This window comes from Sarcophilus harrisii, chromosome 1, assembly GCF_902635505.1.
Source record: "Sarcophilus harrisii chromosome 1, mSarHar1.11, whole genome shotgun sequence".
Classification (NCBI taxonomy): Eukaryota; Metazoa; Chordata; class Mammalia; order Dasyuromorphia; family Dasyuridae; genus Sarcophilus; species Sarcophilus harrisii.
The window spans coordinates 502,296,078-502,313,093 of record NC_045426.1 but is presented as its reverse complement, the minus strand read 5'-3'; positions in this window follow the sequence as shown (position 1 = coordinate 502,313,093).

Genomic DNA, 17,016 nt, shown 5'->3' with positions numbered 1-17,016 from the left:
ACATTGTCATGTACCCAACAGAACATCAGGGAAGATTCAAAATATATAACAACAAATTCCCGTTCAAGAAAGTATATAAATATATATATATATATATATATATATATATATATATATATATATATATATACACATACTTATATATAGTTATAGATATATGTATATATATGTATATATATACATATATACATATAGATATATCTATATATAAGTAAAATAAATTTTATTCATGAGTGTCTATCTTTGCTTATTTGTAAATTGTTCTTGTATTCTCTTCTTTTTAACTTTATTCTTTCCCCCCTTTCCCACCCCAAAGCAAGCTATAGTTAAGAAAGGACAAATTAAAAATATATAGATATATACATACATATCCATACATATATATACACCCCCACACATACATGCACACATATCTTTCCTCTCCCTGCTAACTCTTTGTTTTAATTCTACTCCTAACTTGCCTTATTATTACTTAACTTCCCCCCAACTATGCATCCCTCCCTTGTCTTCTTTCCTCCCCCTTTGCTTCCCTGTCTGCCCATCCTTCCGCTCTTATTTCTTTATAGATTTTAGAGGATGCTACAGCCTTCATAGTTTATATGTAGTGTTGCCTATTTAACCCTTTTCACAACTAGGAACCTTCTTCCCTACTCTAGTACCTCTATGTCTATTCTTCCTCGGCACTTCATTTATATCACATAATTGCTTGTTTGCCCCAATCTTTCTTTTGAGCTGTTGTATTGTTGATGTCAATCTTAAACACATACTATAAATTTTCCATGTTAAAAAAATAAATGATTTATCCATGTTGAATTCCTTGATATTGGCTCTCATGGGTTAAATTTTCTATTAATTTCAGGTTTGGTTGACAAAAAGTCCTGAAAATCTGCAAGTTAAGTGAATGTCCATTTTTTCTTCTTCAATATTATAGACAATTTTGCGGAATATAATATTTTTGGCTGCAGGCCTAGTTCTTTTGACTATTGTTAGATATGATTCCAGGACCTAAGGTGTTTTATTGTGGCAACTGATAAGTCCTGTACAATTCTAATTGTAGTTCCAGGGTATTTGAATTATTTTTTTCCTTGATTCTTGCAAAATAATCTCTTTGATCTGGGGGTTTCAAAATTTGGCAATAATGTCCCTCCCTATGTGTTTTCCACAAATGATCCCATTGAAGTAGTAATTGGTGGGTTTTTTCTATTTCTACTTTCCTTACTAGAATTATTTCTTGCATCATTGTGTCAAGGTCCTTTTTTTGGTCACAACTTTCAGGTGGTTCAATTATTTTTATATTTTCTCTTCTTGATCTGTTTTCTAAAACTATAGCTTTTCTTATAAGATGCTTTGCATTCTGTTCTATTTTTTCATTCTTTATAATTTGTTTTGTAATTACTTGGTCTCTCAAAGCTTCACTGCTTCTCCTTACCCAATTCTAAAGAATTACTTTAGAATTTTTTTAGAACTTTCAGAGTTACATTTATTTTTGAGACTCTGTATCTCCTTTTCTAGTCTGTTAATGGTTTTTTTAATCTTCTTGTTTTTCTTGGATGGTTTTAATTTTTTTTTTTAGTTTTTTCTCAATGTCTTTCATTTTAAATTCTTTTTTGGTTTCTTCTTTAAATTCACTCTGGGCAGGAAGCCATTTCACATTAGTCTTAGGGGTAGAAACTTTTTTTACTTCAGTATCCTTCTCCGAAGATGAACCCTAATCTTGCCTGTTTCCATAGTATGTTTTTATGGTAGGGTTCCTTCTTCTTTGCTGGTTCATTTTTTTTAATAAGAGCTATTAGTGTAAGCACCTCTAATCCTGGCTTCCCCTTTGACTTTTGAATGCCAAATCAAGAGGTCCCCCCTCCAGCAAGTACCCATAGTCATCAGTGGCCCTCCCCCCTGCCTCTGCACTCATGGGTGCTGGTTCTTCCCTCCAGGGCCTAATCCCCCAGCAGTTGAACCTGGCATTCCTAATCAGCCTCTAAGATATATATGTGTGTGTGTGTGTGTGTGTGTGTTAGCTTAATCTATTTATATATAACAAAGAATTATACATATATAATAAGTATAAACCATATCTTATGCACATGTACTACATGTGTATGTGTGTGCATGCACATGTATTCACACATGCACACAAAAATGCCTAAATAGTCATAGATAGACACACAAAGAAACAAATTTAGTCTCTCTTTCTACCAAATTGTAAGCTCTGTGAGGGCAGGGCCTCTTTTCTGATTATCTTTGTAGTATCCCTGGCAGACAGAGGACAGTGCACATGATGACTTGAACTCTTGCTGAATGAATCTAAAGGTAGCTTCTTTAACCACTGGTTTTGAAGCTAATCATCCTCTTCCTTATTCTTAATTTGTGGTCCTATTACACCTAAAATTTCTCAAATCCTAACTTATCCTATTTTAGGGATATGTATATTCCATGAATTTCACACATTTTAACTTTACATTCAATTAAGAAAGTGGAACTATGCAACTATAAAGCCCAAATATACATACATCAGTGTCTGACATATACTGACAACTTCCCTGGAGATGACATATTATAGCCAAGTTTCAAATTTGTTAAAAAAAAAATCAAAACAGAGAATAGATTTAAGATAATATTTTGTCATCTTCAGCTATGAATTAGCTTTGCAGAATGCATAAGATAAAAACGACAATAAGCATGATTATCCTAGCAGGTCTCCAGATTAATATTTTAAATGGAAGAAGAAGCAAAGGAATTACTGATGCATCCTGGGTTAAAAGCTCACTCACCTCTGGATCCTTCCTAGTTGTTTTTGTTTTCATAGAACTTAGATATTACTGCTCTATTCCGCCAAATAACACTAGGAGTGCATGTAGAATCAGAGGATTTTTCAGCTAGAATAAACCAATTTTACATATTAGAACATGTAAGTTTAATTAAACTAAATCACTTGCCCAAGATTTACTATCATCATCACTGCAGTTGTCATTAACATTGACAATTATGTGGTATTTTACAGTTTGCAAAGCATTTCATTTAGCTTACCTCATTTGATTCTAACAATTCTGTGAGGGAGGTGATATAGATCTTATTATCTTCATGTGTCAGGCAAGGAAACAGACATTAAAAAATAGAGATGTGTTCATTGTTACAGAGTTATCAGAATGGCAGAAACAGAATTTGAACCCATATTTTCTTGACTCCAAGAAGTAAGAGTCCAAGGCTTTTCCCATTATCCCAAATTGTATATTCCTTAGTGTCATAAAATCTTTAAAAGGTGTAAGTTCCTAATGAATCAATACAAAGAAATTAACCTTCTCCTTGATAATATGAAGGCAAATCTTAGAGGATCTTTTCTGAATGAAACAGTGTTCTGATTCAGGAAGACATGATTCTTTGAGAAACCTTGACAGCTACACAGAGGTGAGAATCTTCCTGATTGTCACCAGTTCTTTGAGGAAGCATCTGTCCCACTTCCATATCCCAGATACATTGTACTTCATGGTCTCCATTAAATATCTTTTTGTATTGCCAAATTAGGTAATTACTTTGTAGATTTTAGTTTTTAAAATGTACTATAACTAAGGCCTAGAAGATTTCATGAATCTTGTCCTCTAAAGGACTATGATGGAGATGGGGTTACAGCAGATTCAATAGCTGATGGAAGTTGGGATTTTCCCTCTTTTAATATGCTATTTACTACCTATAAATTCTGACACAGGCAGAGCTAAGAAAATGGGGAACATGCTGTCAGGGATGAAGTTGCCATTCACTTTGGTACTGAATCATTACTATTCATAACTATCAAGTTATGTGTTCCAAAGGAACCCAGTAGCTTGTAGCATAGCCCAGTGCATACGAGCTCTCTCGGAACAATATCATAGGCAAACAAAAACACAAAGAAAGCTACCCAGTTCACAAAATTCCTCAGTCATTTTTGCTCTGCCAAATGAAATCTCACTTAAGTTTCTTGTTTTCATTTTTTCCAACACAATCTGCATTTCAGGTAAATTTAGCAAACATTAACCTGATGATCTCGTCTCTTTCTTTATAATATACTCCTTATAGGCAGTCTCAAGGTGGGAGAGAGTCTGATGCCCTCTTTAGGATGTTAATAGCAGTTGTTAAGATCCTGCTTTTAAAAGAACTGCTCTACTTTGCTGATTCTAGTAATATAAAAATTAAGGTACTAGAGTATGAATTAATAATTGAAAAAAAATTAAGTGCTTTATCTAATGGGGAGAGGTAACATGAATTTAGGGGAGTGATGACCAGAAAGGAATGATTTGATTCAGAAATTATTGGGACAGAGAATGGAGACATAGAGTAGATTGGCACATTCTTTCTAGAAACAATGACAGAATTATTTTAATTATGGTTCCAGAACTAGAAGGAGGATGGTATGAAGTGACATGAAAGTAGAAGTATGGCTGTTAGTGAAATGATGGTTGGATAATTAAATTAGGCATTACTGAAGCCAGAATGAAATTGGCTACTGAGCAGCCACCAATCTGGATAGCAAAGCCTTGGAGGAGTTCTGAGTATAAAAATGTTAAATATTTTGGGGGCTTAGTTTCTGTTCAAGGAAGCTTAGGTTACTGAAGAACCAGATGGGAGAAAAGAGCTTTTGTTGTTGTTGAATCCTTTCATTTGCATCCAACTATTCATTACCCCCTTTGGGGGGCTTTGTAGGGGAAAATTAGATGGTCTCTAATGTATCTTATGGCCCCAACAAACCTGAATCTGTGAGTTAAACATAATTATCCCATGGAAAGAACAGTGAACTTCAAAGCAGAAGTCCTGGATAATGCCCAGATAATAAATATTAGTTGTGTGACTTTCATTGGCCGAATAATAAAACCTCACTAAACTTCAATTCCTCATCAATAATTTTTTAAAATGGAAATAATCCTTAGCTGCTTCAAACTTATTTTTAAATGCCTACATAAGTCACTTTTTTGAAAGAAAATCATAAGATGCTATTGTAAATGTAAATTTTAATTATAACAATGGATATAAAGATTATTTTTAGTAATAGCTTACTAGAGCAATCTGGGAATGTTTTTCTTTGGAAATCTTTAAGAACAATAGGATAAACAACAACTATTTAGATGCAGTCAAGCCAACAGGCTAGAGTGAATGACCTCAAGTTTTTTCTATCTCATTTGATTTTTAACAAAGCAAAAACAAATAGCATCATAGTCACAGCTAATGTACTGTAATTTAAAGATAAAACCCTCAGTGAGTTATGTGTTTTCTAACTGCCCAATAAATGTATCCTCTTGGAAAATGAACTCTGCTTTTAATTGGGATGTTTCTAGTAAAACTGCTGACTCAGTTTTATACGATTCCCAGACTTCAAGTAGAGGTAGAAGATGCAGCAGGCAGACGAAACCATAGGTGTCCTTTAATTTCTTCATTGCCATGAGTTTGCACACTTGGTCCCCTATGTGTGAGATGTGCCCATTGCCTTCTGCCCACAACATCTACTTATGGAAATCCTCATTCTCCCTGGTATCTCCTTCAGGTGGTATCTCCTTCTTGTAGCCTCCCTTGATCTAAAGCAGAAAGAATTTATTTTTCTTTATCCGTTTTAGCACATGTAACTGTCCAATGATATGCTAACCATATTCTAATTTGTGCTGTAATTATTTTGCTCCCGTTATATTTTTACAAATAGATTGTGTCTTAAGAGCAGAGATGTTATCTCATGGTATAACAGAAAAGGCTCTGGAGACAGCAGTTCTGACTTCAAACCCTATTTCTGCTGCTTAGAACCCATGTACTAAGTACCCATGTAAGTCACACAATCTCTGGGGGCCTCTTTGTATATCTATAAAATAAGGGTGCTGAACTAGACAGCATCTGATTATGTATGGACCTTCTCCTTCTTTATCTGTGCTATCATTTTGATCAGCTGGCTAACAGAAGTATCTTTTTTCTTTTTTGCCCCAAATCATTTGATGTCTAATAGTTTCTTTGAATTGAGTCAAATCAAGCAGACAAAGAATGGCTTGGCATCCCCTATGGTTATAACAAGTCATCAAATGTGCATTTTCTCTCTTTTTCTCTATTTCTTTCCAAATGGTGGGTAGTCTCTACTATGGCTGTAGAAGAAAATGGTGGGAGAGGATATTACCTACTCTGCTTTAAGTCACATTTACTAGGTTAACTCTACATTGAGGAAAAATTTTTATTTCATGCCCTAGGCTCTCCTGATAGCCCTAGCCAATGATTTCAGTTCAATTTAACTCAAGAATCATCTGTGATCTGTGATCCTTCATCATTTGCTACCTGCATCCAATTGGTCACTAAGTCTGGTCTAATCTTACTCTCCAATATCTTTCATAAACACTCACTTTTTTCTCCTTATACCACCATCATATTAATTCATTTCTCTATCACCTGAATAGTCCAATATGGACTTTTACACTAGTCTTCTCAGTATCTCCATATTTATTCTCTTCTCTCCAAACTAATTTTCACATAGCCACCAAACCGACGTTCTTAAAACAGTGCTTTAATAATGCTGTTTCCCTATCTAAGAAGCTTCACTGACTCCCTATTACTTCTAGGGAAAAAATTTGTATATGATAAAAAAAAATTAAATATCCTGTTTAGCAGGTAGAGCTCTTCACAATTTGCCTCCAACATATCTTGGCAGGTTAAATACAAATTAATCTGTGTATTAAAATGTGATTCAGAATTTTATTTTCCAGTCAAACTGATTTATCTGCTGTTCCCCAATATACAATTTTCCACTTTTCATCTCTCTATTTTTGAATATCTCCTGGGATATCCCCTCTTCTTATCACTGCCTTCTTTCAAGAATCAGCTCAAGTAATCTTCCTTCAAAGGACACTTTGTATGTTTTCTGATTTTCCCAGTATCATATGTATATGTATTGCATTTGTTTTATTTATGAACTTGATGTTTCCCCACCTGTTTAATGTAAGCCGCTTAAAGGCAGCAATTTTTTCATTTTTGTTTTTGTGATCCCAGCATAGAAGGATTGTTGTTCGATTTTGTTGTTGTTCACTTGTTTTTCAGTTGTATCTAACTGTTCATGACTCTATTTGGTATATTCTTGGCAAAGATATTAGAGTGGTTTGTCATTTTTTTCTCATTTTACAGAAAAGGCACTGATGTAAACAGGGTTAAGTGACTTGCCCATTTCTGAGGCTACATTTGAAATCAGAAATATGCGTTTTCCTGACTAGGCCCGTGCTCTGTCCACTTTACCACTCAGAAGATACAGAAGGCACTTAATAAAATGTTGGATTGAATTGAATTGAAAGAAGGCCAGGAGAGAGAATGTAATATGTTGGATTTAGTGGACATGCCCAATGAAATTCAAGATAACTTGAAAAATAGTTTCAAACTGACTTGAAGGTATCACCAGGCCCCATGGCTATGGGAAAAGGTGGTGAGATTAGGATCCTCCTACAAGCACTACCTTCCCTAAAAGGGGACTCTGTATGTGAATTCCTTACCACCTCCGGGCTTTGCATCATTTAGTTCTCATTTCTTCTTAAATTAATGTGGTTACTAGAAAAAATCCTTTGAAATAAACTAAAAACAAAGGAACAACAAAAATTATAATTAATGCCATCACAATAGAATAATTTTAATAATGAAAGTTGAAAAATAATTATTGAATTTCTGATAATACAAAATACATTTTAAAATAATGTCTAACATTTCCTAATAACCACAAATTGAGCAAGATATTCCAATTAGTATAACTTACTTTCTGTTATCCAACATCTCTTCTTGACCTGGATCTGAGCTTTCTGGAGTGATAAATATAGCCCTTGAGGAATGAATTTTAAAGCAAATAGCCTGTGCCAAATAATTTATCATATGTAATAACCAGTCTCGATATTTAATTGCTGGCACTTAAATTTTCTGGGCTTTTCAAATAAGTTATGCTTCACATTTGATCCCTAGTTCTGTTTTTTTAAGTCTTTTCCTCATCTATCAATGAAAACCTGATATCTTTCTGAAAATCTATCCATTGCTTTATAATTCAATAAATGAATTCAAATCAATATACATGTACTAAAAGCCTATTGTTTCTGGGTACTGGGCTAGGTGTTAGGGGCAATGTAAAATTTGAAAGATAGAGTCCCTGCTCTCAAGAGTTCACAGTCTTGTAATAAAAAAGGTAGAGAAAAACTTTACTGTTTGGATTTCTCAATCTGATATATATAATAAAATGGGATAAAGGGTAGGCTACAGGTTAATTATCTTAAACAAACCTATTGTTGACTTACTTTACTTTTATATAAAGATTTAGAGGCTGTGAAACCTTACACTCACATCTGATTTAACTCTTGTAATAACTCTGTGAGAAAGGAAGGATAATGGTACTCCTGTTTTACAGGTGAAGAAACTGAGACTCTAAGAGGTTAAGGAACATTTAAGATTATCCAGCTAAAAAGTAGAACAATCAGAACTTAAAATTCTTCTGACTCCAGTTCTAAGACTTTTTTTCCAATGTACCATTCTCTTATTGCTAGAAATTTTGCATTAATAGGGATTAGCAATTATGTAGGAAAATATTTTTTAAAATGTAGAACAAATGGATAGAGCACTAGCCCTGAAATCACAAAGACTTGAGTTCAAATCTGGTCTCAGACATTTAACACTTCTTAGTTGTGTGACCCTGGGTACCCAATTGCCTCAGCAAGAAAAAAAAAAGTAGAACAAACTTTAGTCAAGTATTTTCATATATTCTGGCAACATTTTTTTTTACCAAAAACATATCATCCCAGCTAATTATATAGTCTTGTATCTCTCCTTCCTTTGGTGACTGAAGTCCTTGAGAAGATCATCTACAATAGGTGCTTCCCCTTCTCTTTATTCTTTTAACAGTATACAGTCTGGCTTCTGTCCTCATCATTCAGTGGAAATTGCACTTCCCATAGTTACTAATGATATCTTAACTGCCAAATTTAATGATCTTTTTTCAACCTTCATTGTTCTTGACCTCTCTATAGCTTTTCATATCACTAATCACTCTCTTCTCCTGGATACTTCTCTACAGGCATTTGTGATTTTGTCCTCTCCTCGTTCATCTCCTATCTGTCTAATGGCTCCTTCTAAAATTATTTTAATAGATCTTCATCCAAGTTACGCCCATTACCCACAGGTGTCCCACAAGGCTCTGTCCTGGGCCCTCTTCTCTGCTCCCTCCGTGCTATTTATTTCATTTAGTGTTTTCATTGGCTCCTATGGATTCAATTATCATATCTGTGCTGATGATACTCAAATCTAAACACCCAGCCCTAATCTCTCTACTTACTTCTAGTCTTGCATCTTGAACTGCCATTTAGACACCTCAAACTGTATGTCCAGTAAACATCTTAAACTCAACATGTGCAAAACGGAACTCTTTATTTTTCTGCCTAGTCTCCCTAAACCTCCTGCCTTCTCTATTATTTTAGAGGACAATATCATCCTCCCTGTCACTCAAACTCACAACTTAGATGTCATCCTTGACTATTTACTGTTATCACATGCCCTTACATACCTAATCTGTGGGCAAGACCCATAAATTTTACCATCATAATGTCTCTCACATGCAACATACTCTTTCTCCCCTTGGACACGGCCACTACCCTGGTACAAAAAAACGCTTTCTCCACATCAAATGTGAAATATTGCAATAGACTGTTGATTGGTCTGTTTGTCACAAGTCTCTGCCTATTCTGGTCCATCTTCCATATAACTGTCAAATTGACCTTTCTTAAGCATAAGTCTGATCATGTTACCCTGCTAGTCATTAAACTCAAATATTCCCAATAAATAACCTGAATGTCCCACAGGATTCTGTTCCTACTACTTATTACCTTTAAGATCAAATAAAAATTCTTTGTTTTGTGTTCAAAAGCCTTCCAACTCAAAGCTCCTTCCCTAGAAGACTTCATTCTAGTTTTCCTACATTTTACTCCTCACCATGTATTCTGCAATCCAGTGACATTGGCCTTGCTAATCCTTAAATAAGACAAACTACCTCCCAACTCTGGACATTTTGTCTGCCTGTCTCCTACTATGAAATGCTCTTTCATCTTGATCCTTCCCAATTAAATCATATCTTCTACATGAACCTTTTTCAACCTCTCTTAATTCTAGTGTCTTCCCTCTACTGACCGTTTCTAGTTCATAATGCAGACCACTTATTTTATACAGCATTGTATGTATATTCCTATGTATGTATATGTACTCATGTATGTATAGACCTATAAGTATATATGAATGCACATTGCATGTATACAATTATGTGTACATGTGTGTCTGTGCAACCCTTTCCAAAAACTGACAAGAAAAGCTAGCAGCAGTCCTCATTTTCCTTTCCCAGCTTATTATTCTAGAGACCTTGGGGAACTTCTTGGATGAATCCTAGGACATTCTTTTTTGGTTGAGCTGAATTAGCTTCTTCACTCTTTATTGCCGGGTACATAATTCTCTTGTGTTTACTTCCTCTGATTTCTGTTTTGTATTGCTATTTGCAAATACAGTGTAGCACAGTGTATTTGCAAAAACATTGTAACACTAATCATGAACTATTAAAATTATAGCAGCAGCACACCCCCACCACCACTACTTACCTGTGATATGTTTGACAGATCCCATATGGAGGATTTGTGGAAGACTTGGACAATAATCCAACAGTAAAAGAAGGTGGTGAGGGATTGTGACCTCCACAACGGAAAAGACCTCTGAAGTTTCTAAGTACTTAATAAAATCAACTTCATAAAAAGCTCTACTCATCTTGTTACCATAGTTTGCTTGCCTAAGAACTTAAGTAGTTCTTAGCTGAAGCTGGTTTGTTATTGATTGGGATGTATGGGATTCCTACTAATATTTTCTGCCAATCCATAACTAGTGGAGTGGTCAAGTGTAATTGGGAATAAGGATAAGCTAGGCATTTAGAGACTTTTCCATATGCCATTCTTTCCTCTATACCTTTTCAACTGTTCTTGATGACTAATATTTTACATAATTTCTGCTGTAGTCAATCCCAACTGCTTCTCTTCAGCACTTTTCATTACCTCTATTGCCAAAAGACATTTAAAAAATTTAAAATAAATGTCACGAATGTAGCAAACTCTTCATTTATATCTCAATTTTTTGGCATAAAAGGAATTCAAACCAGAGTGAATCCATAGAGACATTTTAAAAATTGGGAAATCCCTCAAACAAATCTGGTTAAAACATCACAGTATTTGTACTATGGGGAGAAAAAAAAAACTAGTTGCACCTAATTTAATCTAGTTATATCTCTTTGAATTAAATTATTTTCTATAAAGAACATAATGGTGGAATTTCTTTGTTCCCGGATTCTTTTGGTAATTGTTTTAAAATAACATTTTATTTTTTCCTAATTACATGTCAAGATAATTTTTGACCTTCATTTTTACAAGATTTTGAGTTCCAAAGTTCTTCCCTTCATCCCCATTTCCTAATATGAAAAAGGTTATACATGTACCATTATGGAAAATGTATTTGCATGTTACTCACAGTTGTGAAACTGATCAAAAAGAAAAAAACATGAAAATAAACAAAATAAGAGAAAAAAGTATGCTTCAATCTGTATTTAGAGTTCTTCAGTTCTTTAACTGGAAGTAAATAACATTTTCCTTCAAGAGTTCTTTATGTTTGTCTTGGATCATTGTGTTGCTGAGAAGAGCTGAGGCATTTATAATTGATCATCACACAATGTTGCTGATTCTATGTACAATGTTCTCTTGGTTCTGCTCACTTCACTTTACAATTCATGTAAGTCTTTCCAGGTTTTTGTCAAATCTGCCTGCTCATAATTTCCTCTAGCACTATAGTATTCCATCACATTCATATCCCACAACTTACTCAGCTATTCACCAATTGATGGGGAATTGATTCTCCTTAATTTCTAATATTTTGCCACTACTAAAAGGGCTGCTATAAAAATTATGTAAATGTAACCCTTTTCCCCTTTTTATGATCTCTTTGAGATATAGGCCTAGTGGTGATATTGCTAGGTCAAAATGTACACAGTTCTGTTCCTCTTTGTACACAGTTCCAAATTGCTCTCTAGAATGATTGCATCATTTTACAACACTACCAACAGGGCATTAGTGTCCCAACCTTCTTTTGTCCTCTCCAACATTTGTCATTTTCCTTTCTTTTTCATATTAATCAAACTGTGAGGTGGTACCTCAAAGTTGTTTTAATTTGTACTTCTCTAATCCCATTTCTTCATATGACTTGATTTCTTCATCTGAAAACTGCCTGTTCATATCATTTGACCATTTAACAACTGGAAATGATTGACTTAAATTCTTATAAATTTGACTCATTTCTCTATAAATTTGAGAAAGGAAGCCTTTATCACAGATACTTGCTTTAAAGATTTTTTCCCACCTTTATGCTTTCTTTCTTATCTTGGTTGCATTGATTTTGTTTGTATAAAAGCCTTTTAATTTAATATAACCAAAATTATTTGTTTTACATTTTGTAATGAATCTATAACTCACTTAACTTCTCCTTTAAGAATTAGGATGATATAACACTTGGTTCATATATGTTTAGTACTGATATTACTTCATTATCAGTAGTATCTTTTGGAAAGATGTAATTTCCTTCCTTATTTCTTTTAAGGAGGTCTATTTTTGCTTTTGCTTTGTCTAAGATAAGATTGCTATCCCTGCTTCTTTTGTTTTTAACTTCAAGTTAATAATAAATTTCTATGATGAGATTCTTTTTGTTTTGGTTTGGGTTTTTTGGGGGGGAGACCTTTTTCCTTTTTTTTTTTAAATTTGAGCTCTGCAGGTGGAGGAAGGCAGTGAAAGGGGCACTGTCTCAGGCTATAGGCCCTGATTATATACCTGATGCTGCACTGAGACTCATGGTGCTTTGCTGAGGGATGGGGCAGGAATGGTTGGCACTAATGGAGGTCATAGGGGTCTTGCAGTTTCCCTCTTTCTGAGCCAGGATCTTAGTGATGGTATGTGCTAAGGTTGTTAGAATGTTTCTGCATTTCTCTGGGCTACACTGAAGCATGTGGCATTCTGGTCACCTGACCCTGCTTGTTGGTTTAGGTACCCATAGGGCCGGTCCATCTATCATGGGGCCATGCCGAAGCATGTGGAGATCTAACCCCTGGAGATTGCCACTTTTAACTTAGCTACCCTGAAGCACATGATGACTCTTTATACTGGAGTCTGCCCATTCTCCTTGTTATGCTGAGGCACAGGGAATATGGAGGAGCTTCAAATGTTGTTGTTTGTCTACCCCACAATCCTGGAGCTCAGGATCTTCACTGGTGTGCTGAGATGGGGCTTGCTGTTTGTCTTGCTGGGATGCAAGTTTCTTGGGCTAAAATGTTGTTTCATTTCCATATTTTTTGCTGGTTCTTTTGTTCCAAGATTTGTTTTCGAATGATAATTTATGGTTGTTTGGAGGTGAATATGATAAAATTATGGTAATTTGGCTTACTCTATGTTTTTGGCTTTGAGAAATCTACTGAACCAGGACAGGCAGTTTTTGAAGGTCATGATTAAGTACTCTCAAAACATCTGCTTACCAGCATTAGTGGGGTCCCTTCATTTTGTAAGTGGGTTTGAGTTCCCTTTTTTTTCATTTAATGATGGAATTCAGAGCATTTATTTGAAATAAATTTATTTTGATTTGGCTTCTGAAATTTCCTTTGTATTATTCTTTTTACCTAAATTAAGTGGAATTTCTCTTAATCTATGTTTAATCTATTAATCTAATGTTAATCTATTTATTATTAAAGCTAATTCATAAAATAAGTTGTTGTTTTAGGCAAAGTAAGGCAAAGCAACACACATATATTAAGCGATTATTATATGCCAGGCACTGTGCCAAGGGTTAGGAATATAACTATAATAAAAAAGCCAGACAGCTTTGCTCTTAAAATTTTTACATTCCAATGGGGGAAGACATCTAAAAAATAGCTGAAATGCAAAGGTGTGGGAGAATGAAGTTACTCAAAGGGGCAAGATTTTAAAGTCCAAAAATTCAGGAACAGAGCCTATAGGGATATGAAAGTTGACCAGCATGGGCCCTTCCACACAATGGAGATCCCCAAAGCCAAGAACATAAGTTGATTCCTTTGTTACTAATCCTTTGTGAAGTATTGAGGCATCTTTAACTCTATCCACCCTGTCCCTTAGCCTCCAAATTCAGTGGGTCATCAACAGCTTTGGTTGTTTCCTTTGTCATATCACTTGTTCCCATATCTTCCTCTACTCTCCAATGCCTACCATTTTGTTAGTTAACTTTAAAAAACATTTATTAGCCACATTCCAATGTGTATCCACCACAGCTGATTTTTGAAGGAAGTTAGAGATTTCAAAATGCAGGGGAATTAGCCAATTAACAGATATTTTTAAAGTGCTCACTTTGTGCTGAGCACTGTTTTAAGTTCTGAGGATATAAACTGTTCTAAGTTCAGAGAGGCAAACAACAGTATCTGCAAGTAACTCACAATCTAATAGGGAATGCAAGAAGTAAACACGTATATGTATATGTATATGTATATGTACAAGTATATACATACATATATGTATTTATTTATATTATGTGTTTATGTATATCTACTTTTTCTTTTTTTTTTTTTAATTTGGGTTATAGACTTTGTAGTGGAATTCTTGGTCAAAGAATATATATGGTTTTATAGCCCTTTGGGCATAATTCCAAATTGTTCTACATAGTGATTGAATCAATATACAACTGCGCCAACAGTGCATTAGTGTCTCAGTTTTCCCATATTCCCTTCCACATTTGTCATTTTCCTTTTCTGTCATATTAGACAATTTGATAGGTGTGGGGTAGTAGCTCAGAGTTGTTTTAATGTGAATTTATTTAATCAATAGTGATTTGAGCATTTTTTCATGATTATAGATAGCTTTGATTACATTGTCTGAAAACTGCTTATTCATTTTCTTTGACCATTTATCAATTAAAAAATGGCTCTTATTTTTATAAATTTGACTCAGTTTTCTATATATTTGAAAAATGAGGTTATTATCAAAGAAACTTGATATATTTTTTTTTCCAGTTTGGATTACTATATTTTCCCTCCATATGCATTTTGCTCCATCCTATTTTCCTATTTATTCTACTCTCTTCTTTCATCCTGTCCATCTTCAAAAATGTCTTACTTCCGTGTTTTACTTATGTCAATTCATCCTCCCTTATATCATTCCTTCTCCTCTTCTCTTCTCCTTCTGCTTTCCGGTAGTTTAAGAGAGATTTCTATACCCAACTAAGCATGTAGCTATACCCTCTTTGAATCAATTCTAATAAAAGTTAAGATTCACTTACTCCTCCCTGCCTCCCCCATTTTCCCTTTCTCTGTAAAAGCTCTTTAGCTCCTCTTTTATGTGAGATAATTTATCCCATTTTATCTTTCCCTTTCGCTTTCTCTCCCTGTCTTTCTCCTTCTTATCCCTTAGATTTTTTTTTTTAGTAATCATCTTTTCATGTTCAACTCACACCCATACCCTCTGTCTATGCATACTACTAAATGCCCTAATAATGACAGCTTCAAGTATCACTTCCCCATGCAAAAATATAAACAGGTTTAACCTTATTGAATCCATTATGATTTTTCTTCTTTGTTTACCTTTTTATGCTTCTCTTAAATTTTGTATCTGAAAGTCAAAATTTCTATTCAGGCTTGGTCTTTTATGCTTGAATGCTCGAAAGTCTTTTATTTCACTGAGTATCCATTTTTTTTTTCCCTGAAGAATCATACTCACTTTTTCTGGGTAGGTGATTCTTGATTGTAATTTTACCTCTTTTGGAATATCATATTCTAAGTTCTTCGATCCTGTAATGTAGAAATACTAAATCTTTTGTTATTATGACTGTGGTTCCACCATATTTGAAATGGTTTTTTTTCTAGATGATTGCAATATTTTCTCTTTGACCTGGAGCTCTGGAATTTAGCTAAATATTCCTAGGAGTTTCATTTTGAAATCTCTTTCAGGAAATGATCAGTATATTCTCTCATTTTCCATTTTACTCTCTGGTTCTAGAATAGAAAGATAATTTCTTGGAAGAGTGATGATTAGGCTCTCTCTCGGAGTTTTCAGGTAATACAATGATTTTAAAATTATTTCTTATGTATTTGTTTCCTTTGTCAGCTGTTTTTCCAATGAAATATTCCATATATCCTTCTTTTTTTTTCATTTTGTTTTATTATTTCTTAATCTCTTACAGAAGTCATTATTTTCTGCCTGCCCAATTCTACTTTTTAAGGAATTATTTTTCTTAAGTTACCCTTTGTATCTCCTTTTCCATATGGTCAATTCTAATCTTAAGGAATTCTTTACTTCAATGAATTTTGTGTACCTCTTTTTCCATTTGACCAACTTTGCTTTTTAAGAAGTACTTCTTGTCAGTGAATTTTTGAATATCTTTTTTTCCATTTGGGCAATTCTGCCTTTCAAGGGGTTTTTCAACTCATTGGATTTTTGTACCTCTTATCATTCGGTCTATTCTATTTTTAAGATGTAATTTTTTTCAGTATTTTTCGCACCTCCATCACCAAGCCATGGATTCCTTTTTCATGATTATTTTTGAATCACTTTTATTTGTCTTCTGAATTTTTCCTCTACCTCTCTTAATTTGGTTTTAAAATTCCATTTTGAGTTCTTCCAAAGACCTGTGATCAATTCATATTTTTCTAGGAGCTTTTGGATGGAGCAATTTTAATTTTGTTTTCTTCTGAGTATGTTTTGATCTTCCTTATCATTACAATGGCTTCCGATACTTAGAATATTTTTGGTTGTTTGCTCATTTTCTCACCTATTTCTTGACTTTGAACTCTATGTTAAAGTGGGAAATTAAAGCACACTATCCCAAACTTCAGGAGTTTTGTATAGAAGTTATCAGAAATATTTCTGGAGACCTATCAGTTTTCAGTTTCTCCAAGGTTGTATGATTTAAAGAAAATCCTTTTGACCTGTGTGCTGGTCTGTAACTTACTACAAGCGCTCTTTTCTGTACTGGAATTGTAAA